The sequence below is a fragment of the Nannobrachium achirus genome (genome assembly GCF_963921795.1).
Source record: "Nannobrachium achirus genome assembly, chromosome: 7".
NCBI lineage: Eukaryota > Metazoa > Chordata > Actinopteri > Myctophiformes > Myctophidae > Nannobrachium > Nannobrachium achirus.
In genome coordinates this window covers 12,626,859-12,651,729 of record NC_137816.1, presented here as the reverse complement: position 1 = coordinate 12,651,729, position 24,871 = coordinate 12,626,859, and the positions used below count along the sequence as shown (strand labels likewise).

The following is a 24,871-nucleotide window of genomic DNA, read 5'->3' as shown; positions in this document are numbered from 1 at the left end:
CCTTACCCTAACCCTACCCCTAACCCTAACCCTAAACCTAACCCTAACCCTGCTTCGGAATAGCGGTGTTTCGGAATGGCGGACTGTTGCCGTCCCATTGATGTCTGCAGACTGGACTCACCACTGCACAACTGTGTGCGACTGAGATGCGGGGGTGGGTGGGTCATGTTTTAACTTGCATTTGTTCTATCATAGACTGTTTTATAAAGTATTCAAATTAAAAGGTTGGAAATAGTGTGAACTTCTGTGAAGCTTCATTTATGGCAGTATAGTGACGAAACTACCAGAATGCGCTGCTTAGATCTGCTATTTTCGGCTTGCTGACCCGGAAGAGGAGGAACGTGATACTGGAAGTGCAAGTTATTAGTTGGTGTGTTGTGTTCATTCGGGTTTTGTGTTGTGTCGTCGTCCTTTCTTTTCCAGTCAGAGTAGTAGAGCGTAGTAGGCTATATGGTGTGATTTGGGAACATGTCTCCATTCAGACATATCTCCATTCCGACAGTGATTTCTTACATTGCCTCGTATTCATAACAACTCTGGAACCACGATTGGATCATAAATGGCCTCGGGTTTGTAGCAGGAGTAGCCATTTTAGTCGTGCAGTTCTGCTAGCTTATAGCCTTGTTAGCTTAGCCTCCTCCGGCTCGGAGTGGTGGAGTGGAGCTTTAAAACCGGAGGCTCGCAAACCGGAGGGACATTATTGGGAGAAAGAAACAATCATCGCCTCAGAGGTAATGTTTAAAATACGTCTTGGTGTGCAGAGAGATGGTGGGGTACAGATGTATGAATCTGTTCACCACCACGTTCGTTTTTGAAGTCTTGTCTAATTTGATGCCTGCCTGGTGTGAAAGAAACTTTTGACTGTAGGTCATACTAGGACAGATTATCTCATGTTTTTGATTGTTGCTGATATTGTAAATCAATACATCTGTTGTATGGTCTGGTAAACCCTGAGCTTAAACACAGTAGAACCGTGTTATTAAGTTACCTATAAGCTGACATTGTCCATCTTCATAATGTTGTAGATGTAGAGATTTGATAGTAGTGGTAGTGGCATAGTGTTAAGGAGGGGAACAAGTGGCCTACTTGTTCCTCTGGGGGACCACTGTCAAGCCGGCTATCTTGACTTGGACGTATTGTTACTATATTCTTTCAGACTATCAGTTATTTTCATTACAAGAAAACTGCTGATACAACCAATAATTTAATTGGGTACACGAGTAAATTAGACAACAGCGGTATATTTCACCTTATGGTCCAGCAAAGGTTTACTGGACATATTTGTTATTGTTATTATTACAGTAGCCAGTGGGTTGTATTTAACAGGTTGCCCAACAGCAGTGTTAAGATCACGACTCCCCCTGCTAGTGCACTGCAGTTGTGTGTATTTAGAGAAGGTCGTTTATAGGTTTATTATATGAGGTGCTTTAACAGTGCGCACTCAGCCTCTCACTCTAGTCTACAATGACCCAGACAGGGCTGAGGGCTCTGCGCGGCGGGCGCTCCGTGGCGTCCACGCCGTCAGTCCTGAGTCGCCGCCTACCCGGCCGGCTGAATGCGCTTGTGCAGTTCTACTCTTTTAAAGGAATAATTGGTGGCCCTTAAAAGGGCCGTTTGGTGCCTCACTGCAGTGACAGACTGAGCAGAAGCTTGGTTATGTCATGCAACTGAGTTCTCTGACGGTTGGATCTCTCCCGGCTGCCTCTCCCTCGACGCCTCCTCTTCCTCCTCTGCCTCTGGGAGCTGCAGGAGTCAGGGGAGTTGGAGATGGTGATGGACAGAGAGTTGCAGGTAGGGACGACCCCCCTGCGACCTCCCAATGTCTTCTTCCTCCTCCATCTCCTCTTCCTCATGTTGGAGCTAGAAGGAGCCTCCTTGCCGTCAGCAGAGCGTTCAGGAATCTTAGCCTTAGCCATCTTTGAAAGGATAACTCGGTCTATATTCAGTTAAGAATGAAGCTGTAGCACGGTCAACTGCGATTATTAGTACCTTCCAGTATGCAAATTTAGTGTGCCGTCCCCAGCAGATGATTGGCCGAGAGACCGGGCGGGTTGCAACGTCACGGCTCCGCTGATTGATTGATTGATTGATTGAAGGCTTTATTAGAAGTTTGCATAGGAAAATGTACAGATTCATGACGGTACAGTTCACTGGTACAAGGTCTACTAAAAGGAGATCCATGAAAAGACTAAGCTTATTTCAACAGGAAACCATTAAAGTATCTCATATAACATTGAATGACAGACAAATAGAACACAGTACTATGCAGTAGATATGTAAAGAAAAAAAGAAAACAGTAGGTCTATACAATCAGTAAGTACAGTATATACAATATATACAAGGAAGGGGCAGGTAACAGTAAGTCTAAACAATCAGTATGTACAGTATATACAAGGAAGGGGCAGGGAGGGTAGGGTTGGGCTAGGTTTTTACCAGTTGTGAACGGCTGCTGCCTGTAAGTGGTTTTTTAGGGCAATTTTAAAGGATGCTAGTGATCCACACTCCTTTATGGCCTTCGGTAAGGCATTCCACATTTTTGTGGTGTAGCAGAAGAACGAGTTCGACCCTTTCTTTGAGTTGACTCTGGGTTGAACGTGATCTGTGGCACTGCCTCTGGTGTTGTAATTATGGACATCCTTAACGTTTTTAAAGTATTTTGACAGGTACTTGGGTATCATAGTGGTGTAGTGTATCTTGTACACCAGGCCCATTGCAAGTTGCTGTACTCTGTCATCTACTCTGAGCCACCCCACTCTTAACTGGTGAGTAGCGGTGAGGTGAGTCTGATTGGGAAGGTTAAGCAGGACCCTAATTAGTTTATTTTGGGCTGTTTGGAGTTTAGTTTTTAGGGCTTGTGGGGCGTCACGATACCATACGTGGACTCCATAGTCAAAGAGGGGCTGGATTATTGCACCAGCTATGGTCTTCAGTGTGTTGAAGTTGACCATTGGGGCGATCCTCTGTAGGAAACGAGTTCGTTGGTTGATTTTTTGTATTACTTTTGAAGTCATCTTTTCGCTGGAAAGATTAGCTTCAAGGATACATCCTAAGTAGGAGATTTCGTTTTTTCGTGTTATGACCTTGTCACCCACTTTGATTGTGAAGTTCTCTACCTTTTTGAGGTTATGATTTGATCCAAAGAGGATGGACTCGGTTTTGCCCAGGTGAATTGATAATTTGTTGTCGTTAAGCCATGTGCAGATCTTACTCAGTTCAGAGTTAAGTGTCTTTTCAACCTGCAAGTGGTCCTTGCCCGAGACTAGGAGAGCCGAGTCATCCGCGAACAGGAACAGGTTGCAGTCGCAAGCAGATGCCATGTCGTTCACGTATATTAGGAACAACAGAGGTCCCAGTATGCTACCTTGGGGAACTCCACAGCTTACTGGGAGGGGGGGGGACAGGGTACCGTTAATCTCCACCACCTGTTCCCTCCCCACCAGGTAAGATTGCATCCAGCTCACTGCTGCGCTGTCAAGACCGATGGCTTTTAGTTTCTCAATCAGAATAGCATGATCCACGGTGTCAAATGCCTTCTGGAGGTCCATCATGACCATGCCACTATACTTGCCCTGATCCGCTTCGCGTTTGATTTGGTCAGTCAAATAGAGAAGGCATGTGTCAGTGGAATGGGATTTTCTGAATCCAGATTGGAACTCGTAAATCAGATTATTCTCATCGAGATATCTTGCAATCTGTTCGTAGACTATTTTCTCCATGACTTTGGATATGGAGCTAAGAAATTGATTGGCTTGAACGTTGTGTCGTAGGGCGGAGCCGTGGGACGAGGGGAAAAAATCAACAAAACAAAAAGATCGGCCATTTTCAAAATGGCCGAAATGCATTTAGGCTAAAGTGCTTGTATGTTTTGTAAGTAACTGTAATTGATAAAGTATCAGAAGTTGTAAATACTCAAGTAAACAACAAAAAACAAACAAAAAGTACAGAACTTAAAGCAAATGCAGTTAGTTAGTTAGTAGTTACTACTTAAACATACACACCATGAGGTAGAGTTGGTTTAAACAATGCTAATACTGTATTCTGTGTGTGTAACATGTTTCCTCTCTAGAATATAATTATGTGAAGCCTAGCTACTGCCAACCACGTTAGCTAAGCTAACGTTAGCTGCTACTGCAAGAAGTTAGCATGAACTCAGGCAACAGTTTTTGTTTTAGCCATACTTTGTCCTACGAGTAATAGCAAATAGCCTATACAGATCTATCTAAGGTATCCAGCTTGTCGATAAATTGGGACGCCATGTTCAGGCTTTACTCAATTCATTGTAGTCCTTTATATGTCGTTGGTAATCTGAATTATTGATTGCTGAGCATGACTTTTTATGGATTTGCTTTTACACAGAATTGTAATGGCTCAGGCCACGTCAGTTAGATTTGACACTGTATTCTATATAAAGCTGAAGTTTGTCAAACGTATGCAAGGTCAAAGCTATATTTATTGGCCACTCGACTCAATAACAGCTAGTGAGTGTCTTTGAGGTAACCATGTTACAAAATTGCTAACATTGCATCATGTGTGCACATTCAGAATATATTTGCCACGATGCCATCTTATGTATCTGTAATCGTCTATTAATCCCCTTTGTCAATTCGGCTATGTTTTCTTTTCACCACCAGCCATTGGCAGCCAAATGAGCCAATCATAAGTAGAGATGGACCGATTACAAAATTCTTTGCCAATACTGATACCCTGGTTTTATGAAAGTCTGACCGGCCAAAACCGTTTTTTCCAATACTGATTCTTTTAGCTAACAACTAGAAAATAGGGTTGCTCCAATACCTTTTTTTTTCAGGCCAAGTACAAGACTTACTTCAATTTGATTTGAGTACCAATAAGCTAGCAGAAGAACATTATTGCCAAATCAATCACAATAGCACAATATCCAAAATCACAGACAATATCCAGTCTAATATGATATGGATATAATATTAATGTCAGCTGATCATTCACTGAAAGGCCTAAAGTTAATATATTTTTTAATTGTTGTGCCATTGCTGCTATGTCTGTCACTGTTAGAGCTGCATGATTAAGGCAACACATTTATTTTAAAATGATGGGTACATATTGAGCTAATTAAAAGTTAAAATAAATAACCCCCCGGCTCCACCGGGCACGTCGAGCGTCATGGCAAAGTCGAAATGGGTTCAGCCCCTGGTGGCGTGGACAAAACTCTGCACCTCTGTGAGAGAGAGCATTGCTGTCCATGGTGCTTATCACTACTTATACAATGCAGTGAAGGTGATGATTCAAAGACAGATCTCATGTAATGATACTTTCTGTTTCCCTTTGGTAACTGTTTACTTCTCCAGGGGAATACTGATACAGTAGTAGAAGGCATTGTGAACAGCTTAGATGAGGAGTGTGGTATGGTTGTGTTTGGCCTCTACTCTGAAAATGTAATATGTTTATGGCGTAGATGTAGGAAATTGCTGCTACAGTAGCAATAACTATTGATTTACCTCTCCAGGCAAGAAGCACACACAGGATGTACAGAATCAAGTTGATTGGATTGATGGATTTTAGTTTTGTTAAGAACTTGTTCAAGAATATACAACACAATTATTTCATTGGCTTCAATCCAGTGCAGGAGATATATGCAGTGCATATAGAATGCATATTGTTGCGACCGTCAGGGAGCAGTTTACTATGAAAACCTCCACCGGCCGGCCGTCCGTCTGTCCGTCGGTCACACGTCACACCTTTGCCCTGCTCATATCTCCGCATCAGTATGACATCACACCACATGTGTACACAAACCTTTGTGTACGTTGCTGTGGCAACAGTCTGTTGTTGCTGGTAATATAGATGCTAATAACTTACTAAATAATAAATGTATGTACAGTACTAATAGTGTACAGTACAATCTATTCACCAGTAAGACTCCCTAAATCGGGAGATATGTAACACAAACTTTGGAAGGCAATGGTAGCCAATCAGGAGGGGATATGGGAAATGGGACAGATCTATGTTGAGGACATGACTGTAGAGATTCTGTGTACTAGTTTGCGTGATGTTAGGGTAAAATCTGTAGCAGTGTCTGTCCAAAAATGTGTCTTGCAAGAATCAGCCTCATGGTAGCGCTAGATGAGGGCCATGTGAGAAATGTTTGGCATGGATCGGGGCAACGGTGGCGGAGATATGAGTAGGGGAAAAGTGTGACATGTGACGTGACGGAGGGACGGACTGACAGCCGGTGGAGGTTTTGATAGTAACTGCGACCTGCGAACGAAGAACGAGCAGACACAATTGGACCTAGAACACTATAAGATTGATAATGAAATATCTTGTGGGTCTGAGTTACCTCTGATTATTAAATTTAGGATTATTATAAATTGAATATGCAGTTCAGCATGACACCTCTGTTAGCACAGATTGTGCTTGCAAGACCAGTTAACAACTAGTCATTAAATCATAGTTGGACTGTACAGTTTATCTTCCAGATGACTCATGTTTTAGTAGTGCAGCAACTGACTGGCCCAATTTGGCTTACTTATCGTTTGCAATGTCATTATTGCAAATGTACTGTATATGATGATATATTGTGCAGGGTCTACGAACCTATTCTAAAATGTGTTCTTTCTGCCTTTCTCTCTGCTTCTCCCCTCTTCCAGTTTTCTTTTTCTCTCTCTTCGCCTAGGTTGGAGAGCAAAATGTCCACAAAGATCCGTCTCTGGTGGGCTATGAAGATGGAATAAGGCCATGGAATACTTGTTTGGCTCCACACGACAAAACACAGGTTAGGCTTAATTGGTTGAAAGAGATTTAAAATAATACGTTGTGAACCTGATCGCACTGGAGTTCAAAAGCGCTGGAGAGGAAGGTCACCAGGCTGAGCGAAACGCGTGTGTGTGTGTGTGTGTGTGTGTGTGTGTGTGTGTGTGTGTGTGTGTGTGTGTGTGTGTGTGTGTGTGTGTGTGTGTGTGTGTGTGTGTGTGTGTGTGTGTGTGTGTGTGTGTGTGTGTGTGTTCTGGCTACGCCCCCCTCGGTTGAAATTGGATCCGCCGGTCCCATAGCTGGGAATACGAGCCAATGGACGGCGGTCACCATGGCAACGGGGGGCCAATGATAGAGTTATGGGCGGTTTTATTCCCTACACTCTACCGACATCTGCTCTGATTCCCTACACTCTACCGACATCTGCTCTGGCTATGAGTTGAAGTGGAGGCGAAATGGGCGTGGAAGTGGGATGCGGCTCTAAGAAAAATTTAATAGTAGATGCAGAGGAAGCTGTTACATGTGTTTACATTGCCCTCTAGTGGCCAAATATAGAAATGGTCAAAGTATCTCATGCACAAGAACTATTAGACATAACATTAATACAGTCAGAGCAACATATAATTAACAAGAAAGGCTTGACATGGAATTGACTGACTTTAGACAAGGATTAATATGGCAGACATTAACAAGCACTTAAAGAGAGTTTGTCCATGTTATTTCACCCCACAATGACTACACAAATAGCAACCTTTACCAGTTTAGTAACAGAACACAGACTCAAATGAATATTCAATAAAGACACAGCACTTACTATTCTCTTTTACATACAGTACATCCAATAATAAACCAGACACACTCTGCAGAGTTCAATCGATTTAATAATTTGCACAGATTATTTATTTTATGGGAGGGGTTTAGCAGCAGTATTTTATTTAAGGTTGTGAGTAGACTATTCTTTAAATTCAGCAGAAGTGTGCGATTGTGTGTCTGTTTAAGTATCTCTGTTTGCGTTTTTCCTATTTATGTAATCAGTATGTCGTCGTTGTCGGGTGGAAACCTTGTATCTCCAAGTTTCAAACGTGTATGTTCTTTTGCAAAGTAAAGGCCTGATTCATCATACAAGGCTGTCACACAAAAGTAGTGAAAACAGCAGATCTACAAGCACACAACGCCTCGCAGTGCGAGGCCTTGTGTGCTTATAGAATCGGCTGTTTTCACTAGTTTAAATCATTTTTAAAATGATAAATGCAAAACCAACGGTTTTGGACATACAAGGTTTTCACCGGACAACGACGATATGTATTTAATTGTTGTTTTTCTCTTCCTTATAGGGATGGAAACCACGTGTGTTCACATCTTAGTGCTGCCAGACCATTCCCACGGCCCTCTTGTGGACTCATGTACGGTATTGGTATGGAACCTTTTTTAATTATGGACTAAAAATGTTAAGACACAGTCTCCGCCCCCTACATCAATCCCTTCCCATCGGCTGTAGGTTCAGTCCACAGTGCGTGCGAGCGAGCATACGACAGTACTTGGCTCAGAACATTGTTTAATGTCTTTAAAAAAGAAAACGTGTGACAGAAGATTGTGTACAAACAGATTAGATATGAATCCATTATAGGTGATATAGCCTAAACAACAAAGTGAAAAAGCAAGCAGAAAATAAGCCATGGATATATTGGTATTCCTGGGAGCACTACAGTATTTCTTGTCTGCCAACTAAAGCGACCCCAGACTGGCTGGTATGTGAAATAACATAAGCATGCGTTGATTTTGTTTTTAAAACCTAATGGTTATTACTGTATGCCAATATGATTAAACTAGTGTTGGGTAACCAGAGAGTGGGCACATGAGACCTGTTTTGGAAAAATAGATAAAAAATAAAAATAAAATACACTACAGGACATGGCAAAAGACACCCGAAATGATATTGTGAAAGGAAAAAAAATATTTAATATAGGAAAATACCCGTTTTAGCCAACTTTATAACCGAAAATACACGTTTTTTCAACCCTAGATAAAAGGTCTCTGTCCAACGACAATATATATTTTTCCCATTTCCAATTCTTCTCACCTACCCTCTGTAGTACACTGAAAAAGTCTACACTGACATTCATTTATGTAAATAAATATGAAATATCTAAATGTAAGTTTTCTGTTCAACTGTGTGTGTGTGTGTGTGTGTGTGTGTGTGTGTGTGTGTGTGTGTGTGTGTGTGTGTGTGTGTGTGTGTGTGTGTGTGTGTGTGTGTGTGTGTGTGTGTGTGTGTGTGTGTGTGTGTGTGTGTGTGTGGGGTTCTGCAGGTGAAGGTGTGGAACACCAACAGCGGCCTGTGCTTCGTCACCTTCATGGAGCACGCCAGCAGCGTCACCCAGGTCACCTTCACCTCCTCCGGCATCGTCAGCGCCTCCCTGGACGGCACGGTCCGTGCCTTCGACCTCCACTGGTAAAAAATCTCCACGATGCGATAGGGCATTCACGAATAGTGATTTTTGAAGCGGGGAAAGCCGTTCCAAGGTGTGGCTTTGTCTGTCCCATGTCTGTCCCGTGCATGCAAGCTTGCGTGCAAGCTTCACATGACAATTTGGCCCTCCAGACAAAATCATTAATTCGTTCAGAATTCATGAAAATATAGAACTAAAGCACATAGAAAGTATAGATCTAGAAGATAGAATGTATAGATCTAGAACACAGATTTCATAGCTCTAGAACACATAGAATAAGAATTCGCCGCTTCACTTCGAACCGAGGTTAAATTTTTAGTATTCGAATTATTCAACCTCAAAGTATTCGAATAGTCGAATATTCGACAGGACTGGCCAAATTGTCAAACTGTAAGCAAGAGGCGAACATTGTGAGCTTGTAGATGGCTATTTTTTGGCAAAGACATTTGATAGAGAGTGAAAAAAAGAAGTATATTATAAGAACCTTATACCAATTATAGAGGGTTTAAGTGGAATTGGATATGCAGCTCAGCAAATAATAGGTGAATTGATCCCAGTGCATGATGGAGGACGATATCACGATAAATTAAATCTCCACGATACGATTATCGTGAGTGTTTTTTTATCACGATAACGCTAATATCGTATATCGTCCCATCCCTACACACCTGTATACGTATATTCTGTGTGCGTCTGCACAGGTACCGAAACTTCCGGACGTTCACGTCCCCGCGTCCGGCCCAGTTCACCTGCCTGGCTGTGGGCGTGAGCGGGGAGCTGGTGAGCGCCGGGGCCCAGGACTCCTTCGAGATCTTCATCTGGTCCATGCAGACCGGACGGCTGCTGGAGGTAGGAGAAAAAAAGCAACAATCCCTCCGGGGGCCATTTAGGGGTGGGCGATATGGTGATAATTATCGTTGAGACGATACAATGTCTCCACGATATGCCTTTTCAGAGGTATCGTATATATATCGTGAAACAATTGAGGGAGCCTTGTAAAACATCCTGTTTAATTGTTAATACAGAGATTCATTGCAGAATTCAATTTAAACCTGACATTTTGATCTAAATCAGTAGTTCTCAAACTTTAAAATGTCAAGGTCTCCACTTAACTCTGACAGTATACAAATGTTTGTATACTGTCATTTGTATACTGTCGGAGTTACATACTTGTAAAGTTCAATTTAGACCTCCCAACAGCAACAGGAACCCTGAGAGTCTAGTTTTTGTCAAGTAACTTGAAAAATAACCATAAAAACCAACGTGAAAAAGAAACATAATAAAATTGTGTATCGTGATACAGCTTGGGAAAATATCGTGATATTGTATTTTTCCATATCGCCCACCCCTAGGGCCATTTGGTTGGTTTGGTTTTGTCATGCTGTATTGTCTGGCTCATTCCAGGCATCAAACGAAAAAACTCACTGTGTGTATCTGCTGTTAATCTGATCATAATATTCTGGTGTGTAGTCTACAAAATTGAGAAAAGTACCGTGGTCTATTCGTTCCTCTAATTACAATCTAAAATATTAACCCTTGTTGTGAAAAAAAAACAAGTTGTCCTTTAATTATTATTACAAACATTACATAACTGTACACTTATTTCGGCCATTGGAAAATAGCACTTCTCCTAGCTCAAGCGCATTGTGAACTTGTAGGTCTTCTATTTTGACACGATTTTTATACATTTGAAAACTTGCGAAATGGGACATTCTGCCTCATGAGACCTTTCTACTTTGAGTACGTTTGAGTACATTTTGCTACCAGTCCTTTTACACTTTCACTCAAGTAAATGTAGAACGCAGGACTTTTACTTGTAACGTGTTTCCACATTGAAATATTGATACTATTACCTAAGTCAGTGGTTCTCAACCTTTTCAGGCCGGGACCCCCAAAATAATCACATTTCAACTGGGGACCCCCACCCTGACGAGCACTAATTTGAGGCATTACATTTTGTATAACACGGTTGTGGAAATAGCAGATCTATCAATTTCTGCCTCTAATATTTGACAATTTGTCCAATGTTTAATTTGTCATTTTAGAGGTATTAAAAAGTCCATAAATTGTGACTTTAGAAATGTGCAGATACCCTCTATACACTTAAACTTTGTATTGGTTTGTTTACTGTTGAGTGAGAAAACAATGTTTCATATTAAGTTATTTATCTGGGGACCCCCCAAAATAATTTGGGGACCCTCCTGGGGGTCCCGAGACTCCCGACCCACAGGTGGTGAACCACTGACCTAAGTAAACACGTGTCGTGAGTACTCATCGGGCCACTGTGTGACTGTGCAGGTCCTCGGGGGCCACGAGGGCCCGGTGAGCAGCCTGTGCTTCAGTCCCGTCCAGGCCATGCTGGCCAGCGGCTCCTGGGACAAGACGGTCCGACTGTGGGACATGATGGACAGCTGGCAGACCAAGGAGCTCACTGCAGACTGTAAGCACGGCTGTAGAACAACTTAAGTACATTCACTTAAGTGCTGTACACTTTTGAGTTGTTTTTACTTTACTTGGGTAATTCCAAGCTGCGACATGTTGCGATCTTGTAGATCGGCTATTTTCAGCATGCAGCCGTGTAGAATATGCCACTAGCATCCCAGCAAGGCCTGCCAAAATATTTTTTTCTCTACAAAATCAACTGTAGATTTAGTCGACTAAAATTGAGGAGTAAAAAAAATGTTTTCAGATTATTCAAATATTACTTTTTTCCAAAAGACTATGACTAAAAACTAAGTGGTATTCTCTCCAGGCTTGGCGGTGACGTACCGACCTGACGGTCAGGAGTTGGCCGTGGACGTTCTGAACGGTGAGATCACCTTCTGGAACCCCCAGACCGCCACGCAGACCAGCTCTGTGTCCGGACGCCACGACCTGGAGATGGGACGCAAGGACACGGATAAGATCTCCGCCAAGTAGTCCTCCAAGGGCAAGTGAGTAGTCAAGTACAGTCAGTACAGTAGTGACTGCAATCCTCCAAGGGCAAGTGAGTACAGTCAATTAGGTCGGGAGTGGCACGCGAGAGTCTGTCCCCCGTTACAATGCACTAGACCAGGAGTCTTCAACGTTTTCAGGCCAAGGACCCCTTAGTTGAGAGAGATATGAAGCAGGGACCGCCACAACCCTATCATGGATTCCCTATCATTTCATTGTTTGACAGCACAATCATCAGTGTATTTTGGAATCATGTCAATTTGAGCTTTCAGATATTTAACCACTGAACCGTCAATACTTAAAAAAATAAATAAACTTGACTTTTCACTCTGTAATTAGAGTAACTCTGTCTACACCAAAGCTCTTTGCCAAAAATAATTAAAAAAAAAAAGATCTGTTAGGCGTGAGCTTGTACTGTAGATCTGCTATTTTTGGCTAAAGTTCTCAGAACAAGGACACTAGGGTTCAAGTGGTTAATATAAAAAAAGAACAAAACAAGTTTCTATCACACAAAGATTTGGAGGACCCCTATAGTAACTCCTGAGGACCCCCTAGGGGTCCCGGACCGGATCAAATCCTTCAATTTCAAGTGCTTGTCATGGTCCCCAGTTCAGATGTCCCATCCTTTATTGGATAGGACAGTAGACTGACAGGAAATGGGGGGAGAAATGGGGAGTGACATGTGGCAAAGGTCGTCCGGATTGGGAATCGAACTGGCGACGCCGCCGGGCATCCATGCCTATGTGGCAATGCCTAAGTGGTATAAACATGGACCAATACGCCAGCGTATTGGTCTCTCTCACGCTTTTCCTGTCCATTTTCCACTGTATACTGTATATCTGTATATCAGAAAAGACCCAAAAATATCTAAAATAAATATATATTAACTGTTCATTCGTAATAATTGCTGTGTGTGTGTGTGCGTGTGCGCGTGTGCGTGCGTGTGTGTGTCTTTCCAGGTCTTTCTCAGCATTGTGCTATTCAGCGGACGGTGAGTCCATCTTGGCCGGAGGCCAGTCAAAGTTTGTCTGCATCTACAACATCAGAGAGCAGATGCTGCTGAAGAAGTTTGAGATCTCCTGCAACCTGTCCTTTGATGCCATGGAGGTACAGGAAGGAATAATAACGGCACCTTTTATTTAATGCCCTCCCCTGTAACTAAGGGACTCGCAGCATGCATCGCTCATGTTTCAAATTGAATCGATTGACTGGTGATATAAGAAACACAAGTTTTAGGATCCAAACTTGACAGCAACAGTTGTGACTCTTGAGACCGGGGGACACGCGTTCCTGTATCATCAAGCTTGCAAATGCCCAGCGACGACTTGCAGAAACTTGCGCTGCAGTTTCATTTTTGTTTAGTCTCTCTGGATTAAAAGCATCTGCTAAATGCCTAAATTGTAATTGTAGGAGTTCTTGGACCGGCGGAAAATGACGGAGTTTGGCAGCCTGCTCCTGGTGGACGAGGGGGCTGGAGATGGTGATGGTGTCCACCTGAGCCTGCCAGGGGTCAGGAAAGGTACCGTCCCTCCGCTGTTGAATTTGACGGCATTTAGCTTTAGTCATATTTTAGCCACCTGAAAAGTTTTAGTTTTTAGTCTAGTTTTAGTCGACTAACTGTATAGTCGCAGCACGACACCTTGTGAGCTTGTATGTCTGTGCAACACCCAAAGGAGAAATTTGGCGTTTGCCCTGGGACCCAAACTAGTGAATACAGCAGACTTAAATGCTAACATGCATTGTGAGCTTATAGATCTGCTAGATAACTACTTCTTTCTTTTCTTTGGTTGCATTATTATTTATTCATGAAATTACTTACAAAATACCATGAAAAATGAAATAATATTACAAACCAAAATGTAGGGAACAAAAAATAAAGAGGTACTCAGTCATTCACACGTGACCCATAAATATTGGGGCGCGACCCTCACATGGGTCCCGACCCAGTGTTTGGGAAACGGTGTACTCTGTCAGCATGTGGTAAAGCAGCCTTCTCTCTCACAGGTGATATGAGCTCTCGCCACTTCAAGCCAGAGATCCGAGTCACCTCGCTGCGGTTCTCTCCCACTGGTAGGTATCACATGTTCCCATGTTCTTGCCCTCTAGGGCAGGGGTCTTCAACAGGGGGTCTGGGACCCCTAGGGTGTCCTCAGAGTTACTAAATGGGGTCCTCCAAAATATTTGTGTGATAGGATAATTATTTTAAATGAACAACTTGAACCCCTCGCATCCCCATTCTGAGGAGAACTTTACCCAAAAATAGCAGATCTACAAGCTCTCAACGCCTCGCACTGCGAGGCGTTGAGAGCTTGTAGATCGGCTATTTTTGGCAAATAGGTTTGGTTTAAGGTAAAAAAGAGCAGACCAAGTACAGAGTGAAATGTCAAGTTAACTAAAAACATGAATCCAACATAGACTGATGACAAACAAGTTTATGAATCTATCTCCAAATAGATGAAAATCTGCATCACACTTTTATACAATATGTAGAGGGGGTCCCTGCTTCAGCTCTCTCTCGACTAAGGGGTCCTTGGCCTGAAAACATTGAAGACCCCTGCTCTAGTGCAGTGGTTCTGCAAAACCTTTTGGCTCAGGGCACCCCTGTAAATAAGTGCTTTTCGTGAACTATAATAATAACCTTCCTTCCCTCCCTGTCAGGCCGCAGTTGGGCGGCCACCACCACGGAGGGCCTGCTCGTGTACTCGCTGGACGGAACGCTGGTCTTCGACCCCTACGACCTCGACCTGGACGTGACCCCGGCCAGCGTGCGCACGCAGCTGCGCGCGCACGAGTGGGCGTCGGCCATCGTGCTGGCGTTCCGCCTCAACGAGGGAGCCCTCATCCAGGAGGCGCTGGAGGCGGTGCTGCATCAGCAGAGTGAGTCACGTGACCAGCCGTCTTATGGCCTTATCATAGTGTAGTCTGCGGTGATGGCTTACCGCGGTGTAGTCTTTTAACCAATTTAGGCCTAGGATTATTGAATATTTTAACCAGTGAAAAATTGTGAAAATTAGAATTTTGACCCGATTCTATAAGTGTCTTTTGAATCCTTCCAAGGTTTGAAAAACCTATGTTTCCATGTCAGCAATCTGGTTTTTCTGTTCTTGAGAGACTACTATGTCAGTGGTTCTGTGAAGGACCCCCAAAATGATATGTATCTGTTTTTATCACCCCGTTCACTGATTGGTCGATCTTGACCAGCAATCAGTGTGCCCCCTGGTTTCAGAGGCACAGGGGCGCGGTGATAGGACTTCACCGTAAGTCCGTGAGTATGATGGCCATCACGTTTTTAGGTGATAGCTTATCACCTAAAAGATGAGGTGATAGCTCTTGAGACTCTGATAAAGCCTTAAGTGTCGATTTTGTCGCGGCAGATTTTTGATTTGGTTTACTTTATTTAGATATTGACCATGTTCAAAATCGATCAATCTACAGCACTTTTCGATTCTCTCCCACTGTAATTCCTCCAAGCGTGTTATCATTGCATTTAAAAGCTCTGATTGATTTGAATTCTAGCTGTGTGTGTGTGTGTGTGTGTGTGCGTGTGCGTGCGCGTGCGTTTGCTTCTCCCTGTCCCTTCTTGAACACAATCTTTTTTGAAACTGATGATGTATAGTTTTCTGTACTGTTTTATTATTTGTTCAAGATAAATAAAGATCAAATCAAATGTGTGTGTGTGTGTGTGTGTGTGTGTGTGCGTGTGCGTGTGCGTGTGCGTGCGTCAGTTGGCGTGGTGGGCGGCTCACTCCCTGACGTGTACATTGAGAAGCTGCTGTCCTTCGTGGCGGGCTCCCTGGAGAAGTCCAGCCACCTGCAGTTCTACCTGAGCTGGGCCCAGAGCCTCCTCCTGCTCAGTTCTACCTGAGCTGGGCCCAGAGCCTCCTCCTGCTCAGTTCTACCTGAGCTGGGCCCAGAGCCTCCTCCTGCTCCACGGACAGAAACTCAAGAACAGGTGAGGAAAAGCAACGCTAGTGAGGGCTGTCACAATTATTGCATAATCGTCTAATCACAATTATTTTAACTTAATCGCAATTATTTTTCATAATCGTCATAATCGTGAATGTTGAAAATGTTTTCATATATATTTTTTTTAAAGTAAAAAATAGTGGAAATAGCAGATCTACAAGCTCACAACGTGTCGCATCGCGACGTGTTGTGAGCTTGTCGATCGGCTATTTCCACTATCAATGTTATTTTTTAAGTAGAAAGTTGTCAAATATGTCCATAATTTCTTTGTATATTTAGGTTATTTGTCGTATCTGCCATGGGCAACTTCAAAGCCTAAAAGCCAAACAGAAATGTAATTATCAATGACAAAAACACATCAAATCGTTAATCGCAATTATTTGAGTGACAATTAATCGTCATGTAAAATGTCATATCGTGACAGCCCTAACGCTAGTCCTATCCTGTAGTGTTGGATCACTCAGGTGAAAAAGTTTCGACTACTACCTTCTTTCACTGACGAAAATAAAATAAAAACCAAACAGAAACTAAGCTATGATGACTCAAACTAAGACTAAATGTATTGACAATTGACAAGGGAGGTTGGAGAAGAGATCCAGTCGAATTGAAAGACGAGTCTTGTTATGTTTGGTTGCGCTCGTGTGAAAATAGCCGTTGTTGTTGATCGGCTATTTTCAGCATGCCAATTGTTTTTCCCTTTTTCTTTTTCCTAAAAACTATAAAGATATTTTCAGATATAAATCTAATCTATGCTAATATCGGCCGATAATATAGGATATCCCTATCAAAAAGTGTTCTTTTCACTCTACAGATCCTGAGTGTTGCTGCCAACCATCCAGTCCCTACAGAAGAGCCTCCAGAGTCATTTTGAAAGTCTGTCTAAGCTGTAAGTCTCTAGCTGGACATCCATCCCCATCCCGCATACTGTACAATAACATAACATGGTTGATAATACCGCGATAAACATCACCCCGTATGAAACGATATGAAAGGTCCTCATTTTTGCTATGTTGTTCCTCAATTATTATATAGTGACTGCACACTAACTGACCAGCTCAGTGGCCTTGTAGTCCGAGTGTCCTGCCTGAGACCGGGACGTCAGGGTTCGATCCCCAGCTGGGTCATCAAAGACTCGCTTTGGCACTCGGCCCAAATCTTTGCTGTCAAAATGAACACTGCTCAGCATCAAGGATTGGATCCCTGTGACATACTAGCGTCATGTCCAGGGGGTGTACTTGTACATCAAGCTGCCTCATGCTAAGGAAACAGGAGATAGGCTCCTGCCCTGTGGGCCTCATAGCTCAGCAAGGCTTGCTTACAGTAACTTCAGTGTCTTACAAATCGCACATTTGGACTTGGTCATACAAACATTTTCAGTCATGAGAGTTTATTTAGATTTATTCCATGGACATAGATTGTGGGCATGCCATGTGGTTTTATAATTTATCATAATACCACTTTTAGGGGAATGATTGAAAGAGGTCGGCTGAGGTCCAAAGCCCACTTGTCATTTGAAGCATGTTTTGTCTTGTGTTCCCATATAGATGTGACTGGAACATACACCATGCGCTACACTGTGGCCTTGTCCAAACAGAGGGGGATGAAGAGGACGACGGAGGAGGTAGAGGATGACAAAGAGGACGACGAAGACGAGGAGTTGTCGGACCAGATGAGTGAAGCGTCTTTGGAGGAGATAGATATGGTCATGTAGGCCGCATCACGAAGTCATCCCGTTTCTTTCCTTCCAAGACGACACAGACATGTATCACCTCGAAGATTGCGCCGTAACTCTGGACTGACTGTCAGACATGTTTCTGTGTATTTCAGTGAAAGATTGTGAACTTTAAAAAAAAAAAAAAAAATCTTCGTATTGTTAATTTCATAATTACACAGCATCTGTATTCCTTGGACTATGTTTTCTTTTTTCTTCTTCCAAGGGATATGTTCCATGGTAACCTTGTTACCTGCCATTGTACCCATTGACTCTCTATCCAAACAAAGTTGCTTTGGCAGTGGCTTCAGGAGGTAATGAATCAGGAGGCTGTTTTGGAACTGTAAGTGTAAGGGCAGATCCACACTGTGGTCTCGGGTGTGTACTCGAGGCTACTCGGCAGATGTTTTGATAGTGTGAAGCCTACGTGCTGTCCTCTGAAACGGATCAACGCACCGGCCCCGTAGTCTCGAGTCCGTTTGATGCGTCCACGAGAACGGTGTGCTGCAATGTGAAGCTATCGTTCCATAAACAAGGAAGTGGTGAAGCTTCTGCTAGGATGAAAATAACAAGGATTGGTCGGATTGGTCTGTGATGTCACTATTTAAGATACCAAGGATGCACCAGTGATGTTACTTTTATACGATGATTACAGAAGATGTTACATTGTGATGTTTCAAAGACAGTCAGCACACCCTGCTTTGGTTGTGTATTGTTGTTCCGTTATTATTACAACTCAAGATAACGTCAGGAACACAGTCAAACTTTATTATTCACTCTAAACTCTGACAAGTGAGTCTTCTTCTGTGACATGACATTCTATAGCTGCAAACTGCTCCATTCCCATTGAAAAGCATTGCGATGTGGCCGTGCCCTTACAAGTAAAAGTCTGGAATTAAACTTGAATTTACTTGAATAAAAGTACAAAAGTATTGGCATCAAAATGTACTCAAAGTACTCAAAGTAGAAATTAATCATTGTACAGAATGTCCCATTTCACAAGTTTTCAAATGCATAAAATGTCTACAAATCTTTTGAAAATGGCACTAGTGACACACATTTTCATAACATTCAGCCACTAGATGTCGCACTACACAAATGGATGGCCAGTTTGGACAAGGGCCAGTGTTGCCATGTCCGCTTGTTATAAGTGACCTTGTGCTTCTTTTCTGTATAGTTGGCTAGTTTTTTGGCCTTGTTTGTAAAGTAGAGTACTTGCTTATTTTAGTCTTGCTTGCTTAATTCTTATTTTTAAACCAGTGGTTGTCAAATATTTTCATAAATGTGAATGCTCCTATTTTACATTCGAATGTAAAAAAAGAAGGGGAAAAAAAGGGTTTTGAAATAATAGAAATGTGACGCGAGCTTTTTCAAATGGCCGACGCACATCCATAGTTGCTTCTTTTGGGCTTGTTTTCCTTAAGCTATCTGTAATGGCAATTTCACCAATGATTTTGCACATTACTTCACGGGTTGAAGTGAGGGGTGATCCTACGCAGTATGACACAGAAACAAACAATGTAATGTCCAGTCCAAAGTTTCCAGTTTGAGGTGCATTTATTGACATGAAGGTTTTCAGTTGAGAATGAAACATACCATTGATATTGCAGTTTTGGGTTCTGAAGTGGTTTCCTGTACTGTTTGTTTGTCTGCTGGTCTGCTGGTAAGAAGGGTGTGCTCCCCAACCCGTGTCCTAGTCCTACTGAATCTACTGAATGCTTCACCTGAGGCCCTCAAGTAACCTACCCAGTGCAGAAATCTAGAGCCCACTGTTAACAAAACTGCATCCTAAACAGAAATAATAGGCCTAACATAATGGCTCCTACATACCGGCCCGTAATTGTCTCAAGTCTAATGACAATTACAACATAAAATAAGGAGCCATATTCAAATTCATAATTCATCAATTTCACATTTACATGTTTTTCTCTCTTTTCTTTTTTTTTTCTTTTTTCACAAAAAATACAAAATAAATTCATTCAATGTCCTTTAAACTTAGGTTTCAGTCTCTTGGAGCAGACAAATCTTCGTTATTGGTCTCTCCAAGATGTTGCTTTTAGTCTTTAGTCGAACTGTGCGTACATGACCTTTCGCATCAGGAAGGGTCTCCAATATTCTCCCCAGTAACCAGGAGCCTCGTGGTGCAGTGGAATCAACCACCACAACAATGTCACCAGGGGCAAAACTTCTCTTTGCTGTAGACCATCGTTGACGTTCTTGGATTGAAGGTAAGTATTCTTTTGTCCATCGTTTCCAAAAGAGATCTGCCATGTATTGTACTTGTTTCCATCTACGTTTGATGTACAGATCCTCTTTTACAAAGAGTCCAGACGGCAATACTGGCTGTGTTTTCAGCAAAAGAAGGTGGTTTGGGGTCAGCGCTTCCAGGTCCATCGGATCATCAGAAGACTTAGTAATGGGTCGATCATTTAAAATTGCTTCCACTTCACACATTAAAGTTTGCAATCCTTCATCATCAAGCACTTGTTGATTAAGAACAGAGCGTAGCACACTTCGTATCATGCGGATCAATCGTTCCCAAACACCACCGTGATGGGATCCTGCAGGGGGATTAAAGCTCCACTTTATCCCTTGCTGAAGCATGGCATTCTGGATCTTGTCCTGATTCAAGCCATTTAATGCTTCCCTTAATTCTCTTTCCGCTCCAATAAAGTTTGTGCCATTGTCTGATCTTAAAGACAAAACTTGACCTCGTCGACAGATAAATCTTCTTAATGCATGGATGCAGGAGTCTGTGTCAAGTGTATGAGCAACTTCAAGGTGTACCGCTCTGCTTGCCATGCAGGTGAAGATTACACCATACCTTTTAACAAGACTTCGTCCTCTTTTGATCTCTATAGGACCGAAGTAGTCTACTCCCACATCTGTAAATGGAGGCTTGTCCGGTTGAATCCTCTCCAAAGGTAAGTCTGACATTTTTTGTTCTCCCACTTTACTCCTCTGTCGTTTGCATATAATGCAGTCTGTTAAGATTTTTCTTGCAGCGGAGTTGGCTTTGATGATCCAATATCTTTTGCGGAGGTGAGACAGCATGTAATTTCTTCCTCCATGTCCGAGTTGTTTATGGATATGCCGTAACAATAGTGTGGATATGTGAAAGTCTTTTGAGAGAATAATTGGATGTTTGAGCTCTTCAGGCATCGCCAGCCTATTCAGGCGACCACCTACTCTCAGAAGGCCATCATCCAGCACTGGATCCAATTTGTACAAATGACTGCTTCTTTTGACATTTTTGCCAGTTTCCAGAATAGCCATTTCCTCTTGAAATCTTTGTTGTTGACTGAATGAGATGACTGCAGTTTCTGCTTGGATGAGATCCTCAGGAGCTAAACACTGTCCACTCAGTGTTACTTTAAAGACCTGCATCTCCTCTTCAATCTTCTCCTTTAATTTGACAGGATCTTGTTCAACACTACTCACAGTAGTTTGAATCTCCTTTCTCCTTCTAGTCAGTTGCAAGAGTGGTCTTTACTTTAAGAAGCCAAGCTACAGCAGTCTTCAGTCTCATCCATGATGAGAAGTAGTGGATTAAATAGTCGGTTGGGTTCAGTTGACCTTTAACAATGACATTCACAGTGATGTCAGGCTTGATTTCTGGATCATTGACAGATATTGTAGATTCAAAGTGTAAATTTGGCCACTCCACATCTGATCTACTGAGAAAATCTGGTCCTCTGATCCATTTTTTGCAGCTTAAGAAGCGATCTGCTGTCAGCCCTCTTGATGCTGCATCTGCAGGATTTTCCTTTGTTCTCACATATCTCCATTGTGATACATCAGTAGCATCCCTTACAAAGGAAATCCTATTTGCCACAAATGTTTGAAAACGTTTCGTTTCGCTGTTTATGTATTTGAGCACTGTTGTGCTATCCGTCCAGAAAATGGATTTGTCCAGTGTTAGCTGCAAGTCCTTTCGCAGCATAGTGTCCACTCTGACAGCCAAAACTGCTGCTGCCAGCTCCATTCTGGGGATGGTCATTTGTTTTAATGGTGCCACTCTGGATTTTCCAATTATGAATGCAACATGCACTTCTTTGTTCTTGTTTTCCAGTCTTAGATATGAGACAGTTCCGTAGCCACTCTCACTGGCATCCGAAAAGTGATGCAGCTGTGAGTGTGTGATTTGACCAAAGTTTGTAGGCTTCATGCACCGGTCCACTTCAAAGTTCACCATCTTGTTGAGATCTGCTAGCCATCCTGTCCACTGTTGAGAGAAAACATGGGGTATGGTTTCATCCCATCCAAGTTTTTTCTTGCAGAGCTCCTGCATAATCAGTTTGGCTGGCAGAGTGAATGGTGCTAGAAAACCTAAAGGGTCATATACAGAGCAGACTACGGACAAGATGCCACGTCTGGTGTGGGGTCTTTCTGGTGCAGCTATTGTGAACTTGAACACATCCGTTTCAACACACCAGTGTAATCCTAGGGCTCTTTCCATTGGTAGACTGTCCTTGTCCAAGTCCAACTTCTTGATCTCTTTAGCTCTGTGCTCTTGTGGTATAGATGTTAATACAGCACGGCTGTTGCTGATCCATTTAGACAAAACAAATCCACCCCTCTGGCAGAGAGCAGTCAGATCTTTTACCAATTGTACTGCTTCTCGTTCTGTGGGCATGGATTTTAAACAATCATCTACGTAGAAGTTGTTGTGTACTGTATTTGTCACCTCAGGTGGAAAGTGAGCCAGGTTGTCTTCTGCAGTTTTCCTCAAAGTGAAATTTGCACAACTTGGTGACGATACAGCTCCAAAAAGATGTACTCTCATTCTGTATTCGGCCAGATCTTGCTGCGCGTCACCATCAGGCCACCATAGGAATCGCAGGTAGTCAACATGTTTTTCAGACACCTTAACCTGATGGAACATGGCTTTGATGTCTGCCATTAAGGCAACCTGTTCTTGTCTGAATCTGAGGAGGACTCCAATAAGTGAGTTGGTAAGGTCGGGACCCTGAAGCAGTTGACAGTTAAGTGATGTTCCTTTAAAGATTGCAGCACAGTCAAAGACGACTCTTAATGTGCCTTTCTTTGAGTGATGCACTCCATGATGTGGGATATACCAGAGTTTTCAGCTGCTCCACTGGCACCAATTCAGCATAGCCACTGTCAATCATGTCTGTGAGGAAAGCTGTATATTCATCATGGAACTTTTCATTTCTGTTGAACTTGCGTTTCAGGCTCTGGATGCGTTGTTCTGCGATACAGCGGTTGTTCGGCATGATGGGATCTTCTTCTTTGAAAGGTAAGTTTAAACTGTAATGTCCATCTTTAATCTTTGCTGAGTGGTTTACAATATCAAGGAATTTGACTTCTCTTGACATTTCCTCCGTTTCCTTACTGGCTCTTTCACTGAAGTCCTGATTGTACTGTTTGACAAGTAACTCTTCCAGGTTTAGAATAGATATTCTATTGACAGCAGCAGCAGGGCAACCATTCTCATCCCTGATGGTGCCATCTCCTTTTAGGGGACCATAGATGACCCACCCCAATAGGGTCTTTACAGCGTATGGCCCATCTGCCTGGCTATTGACCACCTCCCAGGGTTCCAGTAACTTTGAGGCGTTTGTGCCAATTAGGAGGTCAATGCCAGAGTCTATTTCAGGTATGGTAATGTGGTTCAGATAAGGCCATTGTGACAAGTCCTGTTGTTTTGGAATATTGTGTTGAGAGACTGGCATGGTTTTGTGAGTGAACACATCAGGCAGTGGTATGAAGTCATTTGAGTCCATCCTGGCTATTTCCAGACCAGTGATATGGTGACTGGTTTCAGGCTTGACCTGATTCATTGTACGGAGAAGAATGTTTGTTCTTTTTCCAGGAATGTTAAGCCTCCTCATTAGGCTGTCTGTGCAGAATGTAGAGGTGCTTCCGTGGTCTAAAAAGGCATAGGTTTGTAACACTGTCTCCCCCTTGTGGCTCTTCACCTGAACTGGCACGATGGAAAAGATGGAGGTTGTTTCATCACCGGCCCCAATATGTCCACATGTGTGAGGTGAGATTACAGCATTATTTCCGAGAGTCTTCTGTTGTGTCTGTTCGTTTTGTTCAATGTGGAGTAAGTTGGGATGTTTTAGTTTGCATGTATCACATATTAAACGTCTTTTGCAATTCCTGCTTAAGTGACCTCTTTTTAAACACCCAAAACAGACCCCCTTTTCCTTTAGGAAGTCTATCTTCTCTCTGTGTGTTTTCTTCTTCATCTGTGGACACTTCTCCAATATGTGATTACTTTCATTACACAACAGACAAGGTGAACTGATGAATGCCTTTTTCTCCTCTCCACTTGACTCCAATGCTGTTACAGTTGTTGCAAAACTGCTTCTTTGACTTGACTTGGGTTTAATGATGGTTGAGGGTTTAGCAGTTGTGGTTTGTTTAGTGTCCTGGATGTTTCCAAACAGTGGGTCGGACAGTACTTTGACTTGTTTTTCAATAAAGTTAACAAGGTCAGAAAACATTGCCCTTTGACCACGCTCCTGTAGTTCACATGCCCTGTTCCTCCATCCTTCTCTGAGCCTGTATGGCAACTTCATTAGAATTGACCTCATATTAGAAACCACATTCATTTCATCCATATAGGCTAGATTGTCCATTGCATTGTGACAGCCTCTGAGGTAGAGAGAAAATGCTTGCAAACCTTTAACATCTTCCTGTTTAATGGGTGCCCAGGCAAAAGCCTTTTCCATGTACGCAGTTGCAATTTTATGCTCATTTCCAAAGTTCTCTTTGAGCAACTGTTTTGCTTTTTGATAGCCTTGAGATGCAGGCAAATGTTGGCAGCTGCGGACCAGGTTCTTTGGGTGCCCTCGTGTATACTGTTCCAAAAAATGCAGACAGTCACCAACATTGTCTGTCTTTTTCTCCACTCCTCCTTCAAATGCCCTCATAAACATGTCATATTGAAGTGGATCTCCAACATAAATTGGAAAGTCTCTCGGGGGTAAAGTAGAGTACATGTTTTGTTTCACCAGTAATGTTGATATGCCATTCTGTTTTTGTAACATATCACAAATGTCACCTGCAGGGGGGTTAGTATGACCATCATGACCATGAACACCATATA

General features: G+C 42.7%; 2 pseudogenes across 2 annotated transcripts in view; both read left to right on the top strand.

Moving 5' to 3' along the window:
* Positions 1 to 5,139: 5,139 nt before the first annotated feature.
* LOC308288001 (periodic tryptophan protein 2 homolog) lies at positions 5,140 to 22,321 on the top strand (annotated as a pseudogene). The gene is made up of 16 exons: positions 5,140 to 5,196; positions 6,653 to 6,751; positions 9,039 to 9,181; positions 9,881 to 10,028; positions 11,478 to 11,619; positions 11,932 to 12,112; positions 13,073 to 13,220; positions 13,524 to 13,632; positions 14,118 to 14,183; positions 14,772 to 14,990; positions 15,839 to 15,930; positions 16,007 to 16,065; positions 16,891 to 16,965; positions 17,624 to 17,786; positions 20,652 to 20,714; positions 22,315 to 22,321. The product of its transcript is annotated as a periodic tryptophan protein 2 homolog (transcript).
* A 707-nt stretch (positions 22,322 to 23,028) lies between these two features.
* LOC308288000 (cytosol aminopeptidase-like) overlaps positions 23,029 to 24,871 on the top strand; it is a 40,515-nt pseudogene continuing 38,672 nt past the window's right edge. Inside the window, exon 1 of the transcript in view lies at positions 23,029 to 23,050. The product of the transcript in view is annotated as a cytosol aminopeptidase-like (transcript). The remainder of the gene's footprint in view (positions 23,051 to 24,871) is intronic.